A 24295-nucleotide genomic window follows, 5' to 3' on the forward strand; every position below is an offset into this window, starting at 1 on the left:
GCAGTTGCCCACCTCTGCTGTAAATTTGATCTGGGACACTCCTCCCAGTCTAGTGTCATTACCTTATTCTACCTAATACAAGGAGAACATTTGAGAAGGCCAACCCACTTAGTTTCTTAACCTTGAATTATTTTCTGCTCCTCCTTTCTCCCTTTCCACTTTACAAAAAACAAATTCTAAGCTTGTTTCCTGCCTTTCCTGTAAGTAGTCTAGTCCAGATACAGATTTGCTGTATCCAGGACTGTTTGTAAGTTTCTGAGACCCCAAGCCTTTCTGTGTTGGAGGGAAACCTTCTAACTTATCAGTGGGAGTGGTAAGCACTACGTAGCTTATCTAAAAAAAAAAAAAAAAACACTTTATGCATCGCTGCTTAGCTAGGGTTAAACTATTCCCGGCACCATAAAGTCTTCTCTTTGAATTTTCCCTTAGAACTAGCTAGTTTTTAGATTTAGCAATCAAATCTGTTTCTTTGAGCTCAGCACTTGTTCAGAACTCATTGTAAGCACTAAATAAGCTACAAATTACTGCAGCACTCAACTTTCCTCACTTGTCTACAGGAAAACAGTTTTTAGTACTTAATAATTAAGCACCTATCCATGCATGTCTAAGGGTCAGCTACCAATGTTTTCTCCTGTCTACCTGATGAATCTGGGCATCTTGGGGCAATGCAGCAATTGCCTCATGTACACAGACAGCCCTCTCTTTCTGCCACCCAACACTACAACCTGTGAGAGATGCACTTATATAGCTAAACTGGAAGCAAAGCTCTCTTCACCCAAGACTGGACTAGACAGTCAAGAGGAGAAGGTAAACACTTGCACCACACCACACTCATCACATAGTCCCTCAAAACCTACACCACCAAAACACACACACAAAGAAACATAAAACACACACCTACATTCGTGGAGGCTCTCAATAAAAATCTGCCCAAGCAACAGGGACCTCCAAGGCAGAAACACAAGCAACCTCCACCCCCGACACAACCCAAATGACACATAGCTCACAAACTCAGTGTGCCACTCAATCACAGCCCATAAGGCATAACAATGTACCCAACACTCTAGTCATAGGTGACTCTATAGTCGGGCACACTGATGTTCCACTCACCAGGCTAATCAATGAGAATGTTACTGTCAGCTGCCTGCCTGGTGCCAGGATCTGCCACATAATGCACGCACTCAAGTCACTACACAACAAGTACAAATATGACTCTGTCATTGTCCATGTTGGTGTGAATGACCTGAGATATTCCTCGATGGACTACATGAAAAGAGACATGGAGGAGCTGTCCAATCTTGTAACCCAGGCAGGTATGACTCTAGCCCTGAGTAGTATCCTGCCATCACCCAGAATGATACCACAGTACAAGGACAAAATGATTGACTTCAACAACTGGCTAAGCTTCTGGTGTCATTCTAAGGGGATCCAGTATCTGTCTGCCTGGGATGACATGATCGACAGACCATGATGCTTTGCCAGAGATGGCCTGCACCTGTCGTCCTTGGGATTCTGGATACTGGAAAGGGTCTTGCAAACCCTATAGTGCCTTTTTTAGGCAAGGTTCAAATGACAAATTCACCACCGTAACAGGTACAAGGAAGCAAAATCTGAGGGTAATGCTACTCAATGCTAGAAGTCTAAACCTCAAAATGCATTCACTCGAGGCACTCCTTAAAATGGAGAACATCGACATCTGTGCAGTGACAGAGACCTGGTTCAAGGCTCCAGAGAACACCCCTGCATTACTAGGCTATAATTCATACCACACCTTTTGGACATCTAACCTGGACCGAAACACTAAAGGTGGAAGCGTGTCCATGTTCATTAAGGATATCCACACTTCCAGGCTAGTTGTTCAGCAGAATGCATCTGAGATTATCCAAGTGCAACTAACTCTGAGCAAGACCACAGTCCAAATTGCAGCTTGCTACAGATCCCCCACCATGCCCCAGGATTCCCACTCCTCATTTATTGATACACTGACAAATATTAGGGTACAACCTAACACCCTAACAATGGGTGATTTCAACTACCCCACCATTAACTGGGAAAACTACTCATGTAAAAACTCTTTTGCGCAACGTTTTCTGGAATTCATAAATTCCAATGCCTTGGATCAACTTATCCACACCCCCACCTGGCCTAGACCTGGTCATTACCAACATGGGCAACCAGTGTTCCACACCAGAGGTCAGTTCCTCGTTGGTCAGCTCCAACCACAAGCTAATCACCCTAGACATCCACATCCTGCCCCCATCCCCCATTAAGGAAACCACTGTAAAAAATTTCTCCAAAAGCCAACTTCACGCTTCTTAAGACAGAAGTGGCAAACTTAACGACACCCATGCAGATGGGTAATAGAGGTACAACTGCTGAATCCTACACAAATGCACTTTATAGGCACTTAAACGAGTGCATGGATCATGCAATCCCTAAAAGAACTAAGATGCTATCCTACAAAAAAAGGAAGCCAATCTGGTGGTCTCCTGCCATAAACAAACTCTACAACAGAAAAAAGAAACTGTTGCAAAAAAGAGTAAAATCCCACGATTGGAGGAACTACCTGGTCAGCTTCAGTAAGAAGCTGAGATCCATCATAAAATCCTCCAAAGCTAGTTACGAAAACAAATTTGCCACTGATTCTAAAGACAGCCACAAAGCATTCTATAGCTATGTCAATAATCTCAATGGAAACATCCAGATCTGCTCTGAGTTACAGCACAATGACACTAAATATAGAGAACCAACTGATATTGCCAACATCCTGGCAGATAGGTTCAGTGCTAACTTTACCCCCCTCTCACCCCCTAAAAAACCCATCTCCATATCGAAAGAATGCAAAGTTTCTGTAATCATGGCTGCACAGGTAAAAACCACACACTCCAAAGCCAAGAACACAGCATCTATGGGACCTGACAACATCCCAGGCTGTGTTTTACATGAACTACAGAACGATCTGGCACCCCACCTAAGTACCATGTTCAGTCACAGCCTTACCTTAGGCTTTGTGCCCACTGAATGGCACACAGAGACGGTCATCCCACTCCACAAAGGGGGAGCCATCACAGACCCCGAGAACTACCTCCCCATTAGCCTGATAAGCCTGGTCTGCAAGGCTATGGAACATATCATCATGGAACTTATAAACAATGACATTGGTAATCTCCATACTCTGGACCCCACCCAGTTCAGGTTTGTAAAAGGCAGATCATGTCTTCTAAACCTGATAGACTGCTTTGAAGTGGTCACCAAAGCTGTAGATGAGGGTAAGGTGGTTCACACAGCCTATCTAAATCTCGCCAAGGCTTTTGACACCATCCCCCACTCTGGAATTATAGATAAACACACTAAACTAGGTATAAATCCTTATGTCACAAGATGGATTGCCAACTGGCTCACTGATAGAACCTACACTGTGAAAGTAGCAGACTCCAAATCTGACTTCAGACTAGTGACAAGTGGAGTACCACAGGGTTCAGTCCTGGGTTCTCTCCTGTTTGGTATTTACTTCTCTGAAGTACAGGCTAACACAGAAGGTCTTTGGCTAATGCATTTCGCAGATGACTGCAAACTAGGAGCCATAATCGAAACTCCTAATGATGTGGACATCCTACAAAAGGGCCTCACTGAGACAGATGCCTGGTGTCAGAGCCATGGCCTCAAGGTCAATGCCAAAAAGTGCATTGTCATCCCTTTTGGTAAAAACTCTGTACCCATGAGCTACCAGATAGGCAGTAGTCTACTTAACACCGAAAGTGTGATAAGAGACCTTGGGACACAGGTGGACAACAGTCTCTCCTTTGATAATCACATCACCACAGTAGTCAGGAAATCCTTCTATGTGGCACACCTCATCACAAAAGGTTTCTCATCCAGGAAAAAAGAGGTAATTGTTCCCCTCTACTCGCCACTCATTAGACCTATTATAGAATACAGTGCCCTTTTGGTATGTACCTCACAAGACATCTACAACAGCTGGAAAGGCCGCAGAAATACCTCACAAAGAGGATTACTGGCCTTAAACAGATGCCCTACGCAGACCGTCTCAAAAAAACTCCAGCTTTACTCGGTCACATATCGCCTACTCAGAGGCGATCTCAGCCTAACATACAGAGCTATGTCAACCCCAGAGCTGTTGGACATGCTCCAGTTAAAGAAATCTCATTCCCTCCGAGCTACATGCTCTAAGGAACTAAACCTTGTCACAACAATAAACAGAACATGCCGGAGTGATAGATTCCTGTCCCAGAGACTTCCCATACTCTGGAACAAGCTACCTATCTATATCAAACAAAGCTCCTCATTAGCACTCTTCAAGAAAAATCTTGATGATTGGATGGGAGATAGGAAATTTACCCCGGGGATCACTTCTGTGGCTCTGCTCAACAAGGGCACAGGAAAATAATTTTCTTGGGTGGCGAAAGCCAGGGTACCTTTTTGACTAGGCTTATATAGGCCCTTGGGCCAATAGCTTAGTACCTACCTATGAACCTATGAAAGATTTATATGTGCCATCAAGATTTGTTGCTGTAATGATGTCCTGCTGAACAACTGATAGCATCTGGCCCTGTGGGCAGTGGGCCATGCATGTCAACTATGCAGATCTGCATAGAATGACAAGATGTAAGCCATAATAGTGTGTGTTCTGTACCTCAAGACATGTATATTAGTGTGGCAAATAGTTGAAGGTGGAAGTAATGCAGTCATGATAAACACATGAGTATCAGACCCCACCACCTTCAGGACAGTCATGTTAACGTGAAATGTATCATGTACAAACTTCATAGGTTTGTAATAGGCCTACTCACAATCTGTCCCTATATATACCCCCCCTAATGTTAGGCTGTGTCCACATGTGACACTCTTCTGTTTTGTAGCAAGGCAGAACAGTGCAGCTGTGGAGGAAAGAAATTTAGAGAGTGTAGACCTGATGTCTGAATGCACTCCATGTATCTATATATATATATATATATATATATATATATATATATATATATATATATATATATATATATATACAGAACCACTACTAAATACTGAACACTCACTCTACCGATGCCCAAAGTCCCGAGACCAAACACCCGAAACACTACAATACCGAAAAACCAAAACTGCGAAATTCAAACTACCGAAAACTACACACAACATACACCACACACGGACACATACACACACCTTCCCCAAAAACACAAACACACAAACCTAACCTACAGACAAGCAGGGGGGCAAGCCCTCCTGCACCCCCCATGTGGGGGGCTGCGCCCCCCACACCCTCCCTACTTAAATATTCTAACTCCAAGGTCACACTACCCAGACAAACACATGAATACACCACCACACGCCTACATCCACCTCACACACACATCACACACATAACACACATTTACACACTAAACCTCTAACCAACACAGTTACACAGAAATACTTACCTGCCCTTCCATGGTACCGCAACACCAGCAGCGTGAATTTCAAACTCCCGATAGTTGGGATTTTGAAATTCGCACTTCTGGTCTTTCGGTAGTTTGGGGTTTCAGCTATATGGTCTCAAAAGATTGAAATTCGGTTCTATAGGGCGGTGCAGTGGTGCAGCGGTTAATGCTGTCACCTCACAGCAAGAGGTTCTCTGTTTCGATTCTCAGCTGGGGTGCCTTCTGTGTGGAGTTTGCATGTTCTCCCTGCGTTCGCGTGGGTTTCCTCCGGGTACTCTGGTTTCCTCCCACATTCTAAAGACATGCTTTTGGAGCATTTCTCCCCAGGCCTTCACTGAAAACAGGATCTGTGGAACCTAGTCAGGCTTTCCCGGTCAATAAATAAAAATTAAATAAATAAAAAAAATATATATAGATATGTATGTCTATATATATATATATATATATATATATATATATATATATATATATATATATATATATTTTTTTTTTATATATATATATATTTATATATATATGTGTGTATGTCTACATATATACAAACACACACACACACACACACACACACACACATATATATATATATATATATATATATATATATATATATATATTTATATAATTACATTTTCCCTACTATTGAATGACTGTGCTGCATGATATGTTTGAGAAAACATCACACATATCTATACACATATATATATATACAGTTGTAAGTGGGTGCGAAATGGACAGTTATGTCTGGTGTGAAATTCATGTTGGGAAAACATTGCCCTTTGTTTGTGAAGGTGAGAGTGGGATGTTGGAGAAGGATATTAGGTATATTTGTGGAGGTAGGTTGGGTTGGAAGATAGACATGACAATATACGGGGCAGTATATGACACGTGTTGGGTAAACACCTTGGATGAGGAGGGGTGTTTGGAAAGTAGAAGCCCATGAGCCCCCAAGTGGAAACAGTGGGACCAAGGTCCCCTCCCATGGGCAGTCACCACTGCACCGTCACGGCCCTGAAGGTGGCTGAGCTGGGGGCTGAGCAGGAGGAGCATGCGGACCCTGCAAATGTGTATCGATGGCCTCAAGTTGGTGTAGCAGATCCCTCAATTCTCTGTGGAGCTCCCTATGCACCAGACCCTGGACCTGACTTCAGGTGATAGGATCTTTTCTGTGTGTGCTCCCAGGGGAGCGGACGAGCACCATCCCCTGAGGTGGTTACACCTGAAGGTAGGGCAGGACAAGCAGATGATTAGGTCCTGAGGTGGGTCCCAGATGTGCTGTGGCCTGGTAAAATGGCCATATGAGGTGGGGGAGGTGGTTCTGCTGGGAACAGCCTTCCCAAACATGCTATCGTGTTGCAGTTTTAGAACATAAGTGGGTAGTAATAGTCCACACAATCCAGGATTAGTTATAACAGCATGCATAGATATCCCCTTTAACACAAAACACCAGATTTGGAGCAGTCGCATAGCAAACAGAACACATGCATATATGGAACTAAAGTGGCCCTTACAATGGCATGCAGGTGACATTGTTAGCAACAGGCCACCAATGATAGCGTTTCAACATGGAACATGACTAGAAACACATTTCAATATTTGTCGTACAATAGGATATATGTCCCAACAGTAGGTTTGCTGTAAACATACCCATTGAGTTGTGTGTTCAGATTATTGTTGCAGATATGGTGGGGGGAGACAGATGTCAATTAACAACTATTATATCCTTGCAGTATGAGGTCCTCAGACCTTTCTTCCTCTTGATGTGTTTCAGGTACCATGCCTAGAGAACATCTTCCAGTGTATTCCCCCCCAGGAAAATGATGTTATCATTAACTACTTGGTGCAGCACCACCAAACCCTCTTTGGCCATACATCCCATGATCTGCAGGAGAGGACTGCCCTGTGAAATGAGCTTGTCCACAGGGTAAACGATGTTGGACTGCATAACTGCAGTTATGAGCAGGTCCGACATCGCTGCACTGACTTCATCTGCCATGCTCGTCAGCATGCTGCTGCAGTTAGGAGTGACCAGCTAGCCACAGGTGGGGGTCATGCCATCCAGCCCCCCCGACACATGCTGAGGAGCTCCTCGCCAGCCTTGGGGCACCTGCCCGCCAGCAAAGCCAAGAACCAGCTGATAGCATTGTGGAGTTGGGTGCTACCCACACAATGGACGAGGATTGTGCAGGTAAGGCCACATGGCACATCAGTAGACCACTGCTTATCCATCTGCATCTGTAAAGTTTCATCATGCATATGTGAGATAAAATATATATAGTCTGTTGCTGCAGTGCAGTAATGAACAGATGTGCATAATCTGTAGTATTGTGATTTTGTACTGTTGATGTACTGGAATGCTGCTCCCACCCTGTACCAATGCCACAGGTGTGGATACTGACATCACATCTCTCACACAACTATGTAGGTCCCGCTGATATACCTCTGGAGCAGCAGCCTGTAGCTGGTGAGTATGGCGTTTTTTATTCAGGTTTGCCAATACACTGGCCATGTTATGACCATGGTATTTGCCATGCACACATTTAACACACCTACCCATAATGCATGATGTACAATGTTCACTTATTTTTGCTGTTAACTGCACTGCATCACAGTGGTCACCATGGTGGCATATCTGAAGGGTATGTAAGAGTCCTTCAGTGTAACTAACAGCCTGTTATTGCAAGATGTGTGCACAGAGATGAACATAATGGTGGGACAAATGGCCTACAGAAGGAACATGTCTGAAACATTACCATTATACAGTGGCTACAACAGTGTATATATCACTATTACAATGGCAACTGTTACAGAGCTACACAACGGCATATCACAATACCACATTCCACAACCTTTACAATCTGTAATGTGAGCCTAACATGAGCAATGAATGTATAATATGGAATCCTATGTTAGGACAGCAAATATGGGAAATACATACCTTAACAAACACTGGAAGCATATGTGTGCACACACTCCAAATAACATATTGTGGAAGCAGCCTTCGAGGTACTGACAGGAGTCACTCTTCATGAGTATGCACTTTCCATCAAGTACAGGTCCTCAATGTCACACCAAGAAATGGTCTGCTGTCTAAGACGTATGTCCATGACATTTGCCCACTCACCTGCAACAGAGGCAGCCATGGCTTGCACGCATCTTACAAATCATGGAATAGATACCATATTCAACAGATAGCACTCAGGAGTGGGAGATGTAGCCTTACCTCACCATTGCATATACCATGGCAAACAGTGCAGACAGTCATGCATGTGATGAGGAAGTATGGGGCAACATTAATGTAGAAAATAAACAGATGGCCATCCAAGACAGATGATGACACATGTTGCAAACTGGTCATGGAGGCTGCCAAGAAACATGCCGCAACACTGAGGGAGTTGCAGGAATGTCTAGCAAGTACTGGCTGTGCAGTACCTGTGTTGACAATCACCTGGACTCTGCATAAGAGTGGCCTATGGGTTGGGGTAATGAGCTGGGAAAGTTGTTCCACAGGAAACATCATTCTGGGCTCTCTACAGGTAGCATATGCATAACATCAAAAGTCCCCCAAAGGCATGTGTTGCAATGTTTAAGGCTGTACCAAGACCATGTCCGAAACCTACAGACAGTATTAATAAAGATGCATGTGCTGCACAAGCAACAACTCACTCCACCGCAGACCCACCACCCCCATCTGTACCTTACTGGTGCCAGTGTACACCTGTATGTTTGCCGTTCATTAGCAGGAACTAGGCCGGTACACATGGTGTTCTAAATTTGGGACACTGCAAAACGACACTCATGTGTGGCCCATAGTTGTCAAGCATATGCAAAAAGGCTGAGGGTGGTGAGGGGTGTCATCCTGAAACACAACAGTGAACTGAAGCAGACATTCAAAGCTCGCTAAGAATGGCTGTATCTGCCCACAGTCAAGGTCATGAATTGTGGCAGACATAACACTGATTCCACAGCAATAGTGAAGGCACTGTGAGACCTCCAAGGGCTGTGCACATGTGTTGACCTTGCAATCTGGCAGAGTTGGGGGACATTTGTAGGGCGGAGTGACCAAATACTGTCAAGTGCAGATGGGTCATGCTAGTATACCCCTTCCAAGAATAGTGACTGCTGTAGTACACTTAGTTGATGCAACAAACCATCATGTTAAGGGTGTGCACACTTATGCACCCACATATTGTATTCATCTCAATCAGCATCTGCACAACTAACACATTTGTTTGATACTGCATTTGATTGCACAGGTCATATGTCACATATCGGGATTGTGTAATGTTAGCATATGCAGTATAGTGGCCCCATGGCATATCAGGGAAGAGGGTACCATGTCAATAAGGGTGTGTACACTCCTCATAGCCACAGTAACCTTTGAAGGTTGTCAGTGTAATTGTATTTTATTGCTCATACATGCACTGCTGATGATGAGATCTGCAAATCCGACATCAGGCATTCGCTATTGACATCTGTTCTCATATAATCCCAGGTATGTGTCAGACAAACACAGCAACAAAGCAAACATAACTGACACACATATACACATTCAGCAATGGTGTGTACACCTGTGAGGTATGGTGTACAGTACATGCCAGGGTGCTGAACAGGTGCACAGCAATAGTGTGTACATGGGGGCAGTGTATTCCAGGGGAAGGGGCATCACCTACTAACACAACTCATGCATCACAGAGATGTACAATGTTGGTAACAGGGATTGACTATAGCTGTAGTGCATGCTGTTGAGTGCCATATGTGATGCATATTGACAGTTGGGTAATGAGAGGTCTGTGTGTAATATCTTTGAGCAATCTCACCTGTAAGTGTGTATGTGTGTGCGTGTGTGTGTGTGTGTGTGTGTGTGTGTGTGTGTGTGTGTGTGTGTGTGTGTGTGTGTGTGTGTGTGTGTGTGTGTGTGTGTGTGTGTGTGTGTGTGTGTGTGTGTGTGTGTGTGTGTGTATGTGAGTGTGTATACAGTTAAGCAATGACATACAGGTCTTAAAGTGCTTTTCTTGTTTCCTCTCACAGGTGGCAAGGTGGGTCAGGGTCCCTCCTGCATGCAAACTGATGTTAGTGTCCATACAGACTCTGACAATGATGATAGGTATGGTGAGGCACAGGCAGGCTTGTCAGAGACTGAAGCTGTTCCATCAGTTGACATCCTACTGTTATCCACCCCATCCATGCACACAGTCACATTGCCTATACATACCCCATCACCAGTGGCCATAGATGAGGGACAGTTGGCGGGTGGTGGCATGGGACAGGACAATGTGTTGACTATGGCAAGTGTGTCTGGACACAGCAGCCATAGCCGGATGACTGACGAGGTACCACACAGGCAGATGTACAGGGGTGCTCATAGGAGGGCTGCTGGTCATCATGCCCCTGAAAGAAGTGCCACAGCAGGTGTCACCAGACACATTTTTTAGGCCATCATGGAGGCACAGGCACATATGGAACATTATACTAGGCAGGCCCCGAGGCTCCAGAGGGCTAGTCATGCTGCTTTATTGACAACATCCGTAATCTTGCAGGTGCCCACCATTATTTTGCAGAGGTACTGGATAGACAGTTGGGTGACATGGTGGGAATCCTCGGCCGTGCAATGAATGTGCTTGAGCATATGGTGGGAGTAGGGTGGCAGCCACATGGATGTAGGTCAGCAACACCAACAGGTGGAGGTCGACGTGGACATGCAACAAGTCAGAGCCACTCCCGTAGTGGCAGTACCAGCACCAGCACCAGCACTGCAGGGGGGTGCTGTCTACACCACAACATAGCAGGCCACATGCACATGATGCTAGCCAGTCCCAAGCAGGACCCGGATCCAGTGGAGATTTGTCATCATCAAGGGAGAGTAACATATCTGGCCTTGTACCTGGTAGTGCCCTTGAAACCCCTGGCAGGCACAGTTCTTGTGTCCATGGCCGGAGATGGTGAACTGCACACCCTGCCATGTATGGTCTGCAGCTGTCCAACAAACCTCTGCATAAGGCAGCCACATGGCAGAACTGTGTGCATGCATACACACACACATCACCAACACAGTTAGGGCAACCCCATACCTACACACACCATATCTGCACAGCCCAATTAATAATGAAACCCCCTAACACACACACATGATGTCAACCAAATGGCTCAGCCTAGGTCTCTGGTAAACCCACAACACACCCTGTGAATATGATGATACCTGTGCCACTTCCCTGTCATCCATAACATTGATGCAGGGACAGGCTAATATGGTTCTGATGCACAGGGTGAATGTACTAAGGTGTAACAATGTAATGCTGTGTAATATGTTTTCAGCACTAAAGTTTAATGCTTACATGTCAGGATGTGTAGCTGTCCAGCCATGATGCATTATAGCTGTTATTAACACTGACTGAGTGTGGTCTCCATAATGTATTCAGTTTGTGTTGTAGATCTCTATGTGTCAGCATGATGCTGGTCTGCTGTTGTTTCCTACAAGGGGTATGGCACTGTGGTGACAACTTGACTGTGTCATATCCTGGGTACAGCTCAACACAAGTAACAGGTCTGTATAACAGTTACTGCATGTACCACATGTCTGGTAGGTCTGAGGGGTGTATACAGGTGAGTGCATGTTGGCTGAGTGGTGTATACAGGTGAGTGCATGCAGGCTGATGTCAGCAGCCCTTCTACAGTGGACAATGGTAAGTGTACTGGGTGGTACACACCACATGTTTGTGTATAACACACACACACAGAGGCTTTGGTGTTGATGCAATACACAGACAATACTGTACATGTGGATTTATGTACTTTTGCAGTGAACCCATTTTAGCCTATGTAATTCCACCAAGACAGAATAGGCACAACATCACATCAGTAAATAATCAGTCTGCTAGTTTAATGTCATTGACAATGGTACTGGCAGGGTATATGTCTCCTTCCTCAATGTAGTTCAGCCCTCGACTTGGTAAACATAGGTGTGCTGGTGTGGGTGGCACAGCCCTACCCTTTGGAGGGTGTGGGGTGGTATAGAACCGCAGTTAGTGTGACTGACAACTACTTAACCTGTTAGCATAAACTGTATAGTATTACAGCTAAGTGGGGGGATACACACAACAATAACCCCTATGATGGTGGCTGTGTCCACAAGATCCACACCCAACTATATATACCAACCCCAGTATCGCTGTACAGCTATACAGTGGGGAAGAGGGCATTTACACATCTACTACTAGTTTTGATGGAATGAAGTTCCACAAAATGATACATTTGAAATGTTAACATTTACCAGTCAGTTCTCGAATAGATGACCTCCTGGGACATGTATTGTCTGCAAACTGAAGTATATCCCTTCACATACACACACACTCTTACTCAGCAACACTGAGAGTAGAACCCCTACCTAGGTATTTATTGCTACTAATGTGTGTGGCCTTAATTGCACACACCGCATAGCTTTTAGGATGAGGTGTGTCCCAGGTTTTTTGTTAAGAGGAGAACATCACCAGGCCTTGTACAGTATGGTAATGGGGGATGTACTGGTTGTTTATGAACAATACATAGTGTGACATACTGTCATATACACATTGACAAACAAATAACAGTCATAGACACATCTGATAGACCTGGGTTTATCAGTGCTAACTACCTCATCAGTGAGTCCATTCTGTTACAGATAATTTGCACACAGCACGTGCATCATTGGGCTGGATAGTGTAATCAGTTACCTGTATGGTTGATGGTGACAGTGGTCCCCATACAGTGGACCTTGGGACATGTATTGGGGGTACCATGGTGTAAAGACAGTATACCCAGCCCCCACACCCCACATTGGATATTTTACTCACTGAAACCCTTGATAATACTCTGACATACCCACAATCACACATTGACCAGGACTGCAATACAACCCCTTGTCTATTTCAAGAGTGCTACTACAGGGATATGCATCTATTGCACATGCCACAGGGATAGTAGGGTGATTGTTCATCATGGCTCTCCTACTGTCAGCAACATCATTATCCCTTGTACTGTATGGTGAGGTATATTGTATTAGGAGAATGTGGCCTCAGAATGCTGTATCCTACAAATATACACACTTGCACACATACACACACTTGCCAGGACTCAGATGGTAACCCATGCCTATCTACCCATGTGTACAACAGTGTTGTGCTGGTACTGCAAGCTCCAGGTAGCACATAGGGTGAAGAGTGTAACAAGGTACATGTAATGTCCATTACAGTAGCAGCCATTTCTAACTATGGCAATGGGGGTGTACTGGGTGAGAAAGTCCTCAGAGTATAATCAACTACAGGTTTACAAACACACAGACACTGTTATTCTCAGTAATGCACACTGATACATTTGTCAGTACTGGGGTCCATAGGTTCAGGTGTTCCTAGGTGTGTACCAGGATATTGTCCATGGAGAGATGAGAAGAGTAGGGGATGTGGGTACAGTGGTATCATGCCACCTGCCATTTGTCAGCAAACCATCTATCCACTGATGCCACGTGAGTGATACTCAGGGTGAGAGTTAAATGCAACATCCAATCATCTGGTTGCCTCTTGCAGAGGGCCAGTGAGGTGCTCTAATTGACATGCATGCAATATATATTACAGAACATGGCCAGTGTCTGTCTTGCAGACCTGTACCCAAGCATGTTCTGTTAACTATGGTAGTGTAGTTGAGGTATCCATGGCATGTGGTGCATACAGGGTGGGTTTCCTAGCTGTGGCATTCATAACACAGCTGGGCAGACATGTCAGTGTCAGTCAAGCATAGATTGCCTGTAAGCAGCCAAGATGGATACTGACATCTGCACATCTGTACAGAGGACAGACAGACATCAGCTATCCAACTGGTTATGCATTAGGATGAAGGTTTTGATAGATAGATGTCTGACACTGATAGGTATGTCATTACTACATGACAGCAGCCCTCAATGACATGTCTTATACACACAGTAGTCTACAGTTAATATCCACATGTCAGATTAATATCCAGTAGCAAATACTTAATGACACACAGCTCACACAACAAGAACACGATAGTCAGTCCATCTTTGCATGCAGGGGTGTTTGGTTCCAGTACTACAATCTGCAATCTACTCTTATTTGTGAAAGCACTGTAAACAGTAGTAAAGTAATGATACACTACATGCTAGTGTAACTGCATATAACCTGGGATACTATCCCTGTATGAAACACATTCAAATGGAAAAGAGTGTTGTACAAGGCATATACACTCGGGTGTCCCAGGCAGTAGACTCACACCCTTTGCTATCATTTTCAAAACTAGGTGCTTAGGACTTCCCTTTCTCTTCCCCACTTGGCTGACCTGATATGACTTGCAGTTTATCTCCACTAGCATACTGCAGCTGCTGCATAACAGTGTCTACAGGATTGCAATTTGGCTACCACTCTCTCAACAAAAACTGTTTTTCTCCCAGCAATTAAACAGAGTAGGTTACACATATAAAAACATTTGTTAAGCTTACTCTTCCAGTGCTGTGTAACTAAGCGAGTCACTATTTTGGTCAGCCATAGGGCTCTTTTCTACTTGAGTGTTTGCCTCTTTCACCTGTAACTAAAGTACACTGACTCTTACATTAGTGTCTCTGACCCTAATTTTTACAGGTATACCTTGTACCTTTTTGTCTTTCTAAACAAACATAGATTTATTTTATCAAAGTTTTACTTGTCTGACATTGAACAAGTAACCCTTGTAAAAATCATCAAAAGTGTATACTGTTGGTCTGTCTTTCCTGATAAACATAAATAACATTAAGTGCTGAGTGCAGGTTTTAGGCCCTTACATTAAACTTACCTCTGCTGTGGTGTCTTGAATCAATCAAAGTCCCCCTCTAACCACTCCTACTGCCTTCTCTCTTCCCCAACCCCCATTTTTCCTCAAACAGGTTAAACTGCTACAACAGTAATTTCACCCTGCCCTCCCTCACATAGCCCAGAAATGTATACCCTGCAGCTATTAATTTATCCTGCAAATGTATAACCTATAGATTAAAAATAGCCCAAAAATTTGATGTATAAAGAAACAAATCTAAATACAGCCAAAACGTTACCTTAACATACCATAAGCCCAGGGAAGTACTTGGAGTCAGTGTTAGCCCCACTCTGCTTGACCTCGCTGCACTCAGGCTCACTCTGCTCCCCTCCCTGCCCCCAATTCCCATCTGCCCCCACTACTCCTACATTTAAACTACACTCAGCCACTCCCCTTGTACTAAGATCCAGTCATTGAACAGCCCTCTCCCACACCCATTCCAATCATTGAACAGCCCTCCCCCACACCCATTTTTCTTCTCTTCCATTCTTCCACACCCTGTTAGCACAATCAGCCATCAAATTTGGCCCACTCCCCTAACAAAATGCAAACAAGTAAAAAAATACTAATCACCCTAATGCCTATACTGTTTCTATTTCACCATCTTACTGCCTACGAACAAATACTTGACCATGGTATTCACTACCCACAAGCTCAAACAGACACCCACGACTACACACAACACCAAACACTGTGTCATCCCCAGCAAACCGAATATACAACCCTCAATAATATATCACCTCTGTAAAACCACAAAACACAATCCTAAAGACAAATACTATATAAAACTAATAAACAAACTCCTAAAGCTTAGAATATCCTGTCACTATAATCTTATAACACACGGGGATATTCATCCCAACCCTGGCCCACCCACACCCAATAACCTCCACTCCCCTACCACAACCCCCACAGTTAAGCTACCCCTTTTTACTCCCACTAGTTCCCTCCTAGCATTTCACCTGAATATTAGGAGTATAAACAATAAGATTTCCCCACCAACACGCCCTCCTAGCAACCCACTCCCTAGACATTATGTGTCTTATGGAAACCCGGCTAAAACCTAATACTACCGACAATGAGATACTACCCCCAGCATATAATATACACCGATTAGACCATGCTACTAGGAAAGGAGGTGGGATAGCAGTCCTTTATAAAAACACTCTAACTGTTAATAGAAACACCATTCAACCACCCCAATTCAGCAATGCTGAACTCCTCATAACCAAATTACAGATTAACCAGTACAAATGTTTAAACATTGTCTGTGGATACATTCCACCAGGCAACAACTTAAATACCCTAGAGGATATCCTGTACTGGTTATCCACTACTTATCCACAGGAAACCATAGTTTTTGGTGACTTTAACACTGACTGGCACCCCTGCTCCACTGAACCCCCCCCCCACTCCTATAAACCTATCTGGGTTTAAACAAACCATAACCTCTCCCACTAGGATAAACAAACCGACCAACAGGGAAAGTATCCTGGACTGGATCCTAGTTAACAACCAACCCCAAATGTATACTGCTGGCATTCTCCCTGACAACCTTAGTGACCATTTTCTAACCTATGTCATAAAACATAAGGTAGGAAACCCTTACCAGACCAAATATAAAACAGTGAGAAACAGAAAAAAACATTGACACTCAAATATTCCTAAATGAACTACAAACAGTTGACTGGTCAAAACTAAAAAATCTACCATTAGAAGAGGCTGTAGCTCACTTTAACACTAAATTCCTAAGCATCCTTGATTCCCATGCTCCAGCACATACAATAAAATCTAAATCAAACACAGCACCATAGCTCACATAAGAGACCAAGTCTAAAATCAAAGCTAGAAACAGAGCCTAGGCCAGCTGGAGAACAACCAAAGCCCCACTTGACCATCTAAAATATCAATTCAGGAATGACACACAAAAAAATCTATTTTACTGGATAAAAAAGCTTCTACCATAATCTCCTACAAAAACACCAAAACAACCCCCAAAAGTTCTGGGCAGGCTTAAATCAACTACTTCATCCAAGACATTCTACCACCCCAACCCCGGATAATCATACCCATAGTTCCCCAGAGATCACAGCTAGTGCTTATAATAACTTTTTCACCAAAACAATCCAATCCCTAGCAAATCACCTAACCTCCACAAACTTAAACCACACGCCTAATTTATCCACAAATCACCCTGGATTTAACCTCCAACCAATATCCACCAGTTTTATCAACATTCTCCTAAAAAAACTAAAACCTACCACCCTCGCTGCTGACCTCCTCCCTGCAGAGTACCTACAAATAGCTGCAGATGCCATTGCATATCTCATATCTATCCTTATCAACAGAACCTTATCCAAAAATGCTATCCCCTCCATCTGTAAAATATCCCACATCATCCCACTCCATAAAGGTGGTACCTCAACAGACATGTCCAACTATAGACCCATTGCCATTCTTTCCCCACTAGCCAAAATAATGGAGAAATGTGTACACAAGCAACTAATGCAATATCTTACACAGAATAACTTACTATCCAACTCCCAGCATGGCTTCAGGCCATACCACATCACTACCTCAGCCCCCCTTTCCTTTACTAATGCCATAAACAATAACAGAAATGAGAATAGGCTAACCTCCGCCCTCTTCCTTGACCTATGAAAAGCCTTTGACATGGTCAACCATGAACTTCTCATTCTTTCTCTAAAATCCATTTCCCTCAACACGCACACTATCCAATGGTTCCAGTCCTACCTAACTGGTAGACAACAGGCAGTACTATGGCAGGGCAAACTCTCCAGTCAGCTACCTCTCACACTTGGTGTCCCTCAAGGCTCCATACTAGGCCCACTACTCTTCTCTATTTTTATCAATAATCTTCACACTGCTATCCCTAAAGCAACCTGTATTCGATATGCAGATGATTCCACTTTCATCTGTTCAGCCACCTCCCCATCCGAACTACAAATCTTAACCCAAAATACATTTGACACTAATGAGAACTGGCTCACCAACCAACGCCTACTACTGAACCCCAATAAAACTAAACTTCTACTCTTCACCCCCACTAATAGATCTGCCACACTTTCATTCTCTGTCTCGTCTAACAATGGCACCACTACCTCCCCAGATCAACACACTAAACTTCTAGGGGTTATCATAGAGAATAATCTCAAGTTTGACCTACAGGTCAACAAAACTGTACAGACCATCAATAAGAAGCTTGGATCACTGCATAGAAACAAGACACTCTTAACACCACTGGCTAGGACTGAAATTACCCTATCACACCTACTCTCTACTCTTTTATATGCCTCACCTGTACTCTCAAACCTCAATAAAACCAAACTAAGTAAGCTGTCACATAGCTACAACCATAATGCCAGATTTGCCACTGGCTCCACCTATAGAACCCATCACTGCCAGAACCTGAAACAACTAGGATGGCTAGAACTACCCAGCTTAATTCAATTCAATCAACTCTTAATAGTGCACAAAGTTCTGTACCACCCTAAAGATACCCCCTCTCTTATAAATATTATTAAGCCATATAGCAACCTGAGATCCCTAAGGTCAGTCGACAAATTGCTGGTCTAAACCCACAAAGCTAATAACTCAGCTGGTAAATCCCTGTTCACCAACTTATTTGGCAAAACCTGCAATGCCTTGCCAAACTATATAACCCTACAATCCTCCAAAAGTCTCTTAAAAAAACTCAAACAGTATCTCAAATTGAACTGGCTATGACCATGTACCAACCTGGATTAAGTTATAAAATAATAGCATAATCAGTAATTATCATAGCATAATCAGTAATTATCATAACATCTAACTACATCACCATGCTATGTAATTACAAATTATTTGTAATTGCATCTGTCCATGATAACTGTGAGTCCCTACTAGGGAACACTTCTAAACCAATGTACATAAGGTATATTGCCACTTTTTTATATATATTCTAATTGTTTTCTAACTTCTTGTGTGACCTTTTGTATGTTTGACTATGTGGAGCTTTTCTCCCCGGGCCTCCACTGAAAATGAACATGTATCCAGTTGGACTATCCCAGTAAACAAATGTAAAATAAATAAATAAATGACACCACATAAAAGCATGTTATGTACATGGAATTAAATACACTTATTAAAGATGTCATTACCCTGCTATTTTATCAGACTAGAATGTGATCAGTGGTTACCAGGGCTGAGCTATGCTTAACAGGTGTAAGCATTGCTTAAATATAAATGCTAAGCACATTTGCGGAATGGTAAGCGAAGCCTACATGTTGTAAGTGGCTTTTCATTTAACCATAGGTTATTATCGCTTACCATCATGTAAACCCGCGCACACCCACTTAAAGCTGCTCAAAACTGCCATAACCACTCTGTATCCAACAGTCCTTGTTCTGCCTTGCAACAAAATAAACAGCCCTTCCAGATCTTGAACCCAGGGCCCTGTACACTATATTCACAGCAGTTAATCACTAAGCCATCACAGCTATGAAGAAGTTTGTTTTTTCCAATATATCTGTCAGTACACATACTGAATAGTAGTGAACGACTGCTTTGACTTCAACAATTTTGTAGTATTTGTTACTGAAAATAGTTTTGAATCAGTATGTTGTTTTATCTATATAAACACATATCAGATTAATATGGTGATATACATCTGGGAAGGTATACATATATATATATATATATATATATATATATATATATATATATATATATACACACACACACACACACACACACACACACACACACACACACACACACACACACACACACACACGTACATATATGTACACATGTACAAACACTTATATATTTATATATGTATTTATATATATCTGTATATTGCTTTATATATATATATATATATATATATATATATATATATATATATATATATATATATATATTCATATATAGATCTATCTATCTATATATATATATATATATATATATATATCTATATATATATATATGTGTGTGTGTGTGTATGTATATACTATGTATATATATATATATATATATATATATATGTGTGTGTGTGTGTATATATATATATATATATACACACACACACACACACACACACACACACACACACACACACACACACACATATATATGTATAACCTATGTCCATAACATGTAGTGGAGTCATACCTCAGCACCAACAGTCACAACCTCTTAGTGCAAGGGGATGTCAGGTAAGTATTGCAGGTATAAATGTATAATGTTACTACAGTAACAGGGGTTGTCTTAACAGAAATGTTTTGTGGGAAGTCACATCTGATACTGACATGTACGCCATCAATTATTGACAGACATCATATGATCATCATAGTGCAATACCACACAAATCACAGTAATGATCCTGTAGAATACAGCAGAGATATGACCAATAAATGTGGACAGTCTGACACACTCTGGTCAGTCCAGAGGTATACACAGAACTCCTTAGTGCAAGACGTGTGGACCAAGCCTGACAAAGTGGATGTTTACAGCCATGTAAATGGGGATATCACGAAAATACTGGAATAGATAAGCTCACACAGTTTATGCATTCATACACTCCTGTCTGTCCTGACACATATTAACTGGAGGAGCAGAGGTCACAAGCCCACATACTACCCACTAGTTAGTGACATACATCTGTACAGCATCCCAGTGCTTTGTCAGAAATACACAACAGTTATGGTGGCCCAGCAACAGTACATCTGACAAATATCTGGACATAGCATCACACTAGGTAAATACACTGAGCTGCTAGGCATCTCACAAAGCACTGTGCAAACTACAGGCAGACTGCCACAACACTGGCCTAAGTTTCTTATGGGGAAATATACATGTACTTGCAAATATAGCAGGCTCTACAGGCATGTAACAGCAGAGAGTAACAGACACCAGTGTGAAAGTGCATGCCCACAACCAATCTGAATACAGCCACAGTCACATATGGTAAGCCTAATTAATATTACAGTATATGGACTGTTTGAAAAACACCATCCTCATATGTGTCACTCGCACACTAACCCTACATATGCTGGGACAATACACAGTGTAGTCTGATGCCTGACTGTGGTATGGGACTGGCCCTACAAACAAGTATGCCAATCGGGTACCATACACTGGAACAGTATACAACATCAGGTAGAACAGGACCAAGAGCCATGACATCTACCACATTCTGTACACAGGCCAAGTTACATATTCACAATACACACTCTGTCAACAATCACCGTAAGTACACAGACCTCACTACTGTACACACTACAACAGAATATCCAGGTTTTGTCCTCAAATATAAGGCCTACTATACATAACATGTCTAGCAGTCTGATATCTCACTGGCTTGTTATCTGGTATGACAGTAAATAGTGATGTACTGAACATATGCACCTCTTACTGCACGGCATATGTAGAAAGGTTGACAGACTTGGGTTTGGAGGCACAAACACAGGGCCAATATTGACATGTTGCTGTGATAAACTCATACATTTACTGGTGTAACAGGGTTTGTTGTGACATATGTCTTCTGAGAGATATGAAGTTAGCAACTCACATGGATGTCACCATGTACTGACTGTAATCGTCAGAGTATGATACTGCATTTCTAAAGATAGGAAATGTGTGAGTAACACAACACATGTAAGACTCCAAACTCTGGCCACTCTGCAGATAGCCTTACAGGTGAGAGTTTCGTCAACCACATAACACTGTCATGCCAGATTTTAAATCATGTAGAACAGCCATATGCACACAAACCCTGTTAAACCAACATTACTTCAAATGTAAAAGAGCAATACTTAAATTCTGTCCACATGTCTGGAACATCCCCCTCCTGTCAGCCTGTCTCCACAGTGTATGCTGTAAGAGGTATTTCCATCTACCCTCTGTGATGTTGTTTGTCAAACACCCACATGAAGTCCTGCTCACAGTGAAGGAAAAGGGCCAACACCCACATGAAGTGCTTAGTTATAGGAGTGTGTTTCCATGCAACTGGCTATAGGAATGATACCACAGCTGTTTCACATGCAATTCGCAAGTGGGGGACTGCAATTCATGCACAGGCCATCAGCTGATCATGAGCATCACTTACAAAACTCAAGCTGCTGCCTAAGCAAAGCAGACATACTTTTCCACATCCACCAGAGAGGGAGTGAGAGAGAGAGAGAGAGAGACAGAGACAGAGACAGAGACAAAGTAAGAAAGGAAGGGAGTAGGAGATTAAGAGCCAAGTATGTCTGTGTATGATGCATGGGTAGAGAGTGGTATCTGGGCATTATGACAGTTGCCTATATTGTGTACGAATCCATACTTTCACATGGTAATTGCACATGGCTGTACACATTTCTGGCTGAGGATTGTCTACAACAATCTCTACAGTGCTTTGAAAATGTTGGCCTTGTAGTGTCGACAATGGGACATGTAGCTCCTCAATATAATGATGTAGCAAAACCCACACTGCAATGGATCCTGTCATTACACAATCATCCAACACCCACACAGGACACTGATGACACACACACAAACTCACACTTACCAGTACTGAGTTTCAAACCCCTGCCTGATTATGTATTGCTATTACATTGTTATGCAGTTATTGCACATGCCACAGAGCTTAAATGTTAAAAAGCTGTCTAAAGGTATCTTTGAAGGTGAGTAACATCAGCAACAGTGATAAAGGAGGGATAAGGGAAGTGTAGTACATGTGACTGTCCACAAAAGCAGGTCTCAAGGAAGATACACCCATACTGTCAGGGAATCACACACATTATCACAGTTGGCAGGCTCAGAATTAGAACTCCTACTTAACTAGTTTGCTACACTACAATATTACACTGTTATTACATGCGCCACAGAGCTTACCTGGCTGATATATGGCCAAATGGTTATTTAAAGGTCACTGACATCAGCAGGCATGCTACAGTAGGGCAATGGAAGGTGTAGAGAGTGTGAATGGCTTCAAAATTATTAATCTCCACACGCATGTGCGCGCACACACACACACACACACACACACACACACACACACACACACACACACACACTTTCATTACTTTTTTAATTTTGTTTTTATTAATAACACTGTTATTGTAGGGATGGAACAAGGTGCCATGTCCTTTTACGTGCTGGATAACACATCAGGAGATGTGACACATCACAGTACATTCCGATGTCAGTGGCAGTGTTGTGGTCAACAGGCATGTAGTCCACTGCAATCACACTGTGGTTATCTGTGGGCAATATGCAGGGAACTACCAATATAGTGGTTGTTGCCTAGCCAAGTGTGTTTGTGTATGAGGCATGGGTGGAGAGTGTTCTCTGAGTAATACAAGGGTTGCCTATATTGTTCACTGATCCATAATGTCACATGTAGGGCTATGGATTGTCTACACCAGCCTCTCTGCTGTTTGACATCTGTTGTTCTTGTAAGGTGGACATTGTGACGTATAGTAGGTCCTCAATATAATAATTTAGCAAAACCTACCTCACACTGCATCCTGTCATTACACAATCACAGCAACTTCCACACAGAATACTGATGACAGACACATCACACATTTTCCAGTACTGAAATTCAAACCCATACCTACCTACCTATGTATTGCTACTATAGTGTACCGCACTTATCGCAAGTGCCACAGAGCTTATTGGATGGATGTTGTCCCAAGGTACATCTAAGGTGAGGAACATCACCTGCCCTTGTAAATACTGGCATTGGGTGATGTAGTGAGTGAGAGATCCTAAAAATAATTTTACCCAAATCACAAATTTAAATTTGCCAGGTGTGAGATTCAAACCTCCATCTAGCAATCTTTATGGACAATTATGTTACACATTTACCACATTCACCACTGACGTGACATGGTTTAGGCTTCGCAACAGGTACGTGTAAGGCGGATGATATCTGTAGGACTGCTAAAGTCAGGCTCTGAGATGTGTACTGGATACCGGGTGTAAATAGGGCCAAAATATTTCAGGTACACACATAAAGACTTGCCACAGATGAAATTCAAACC

The sequence above is a fragment of the Protopterus annectens genome, chromosome 2.part1, assembly GCF_019279795.1.
Source record: "Protopterus annectens isolate FY-2018-M chromosome 2.part1, PAN1.0, whole genome shotgun sequence".
Lineage (NCBI taxonomy): Eukaryota > Metazoa > Chordata > Ceratodontiformes > Protopteridae > Protopterus > Protopterus annectens.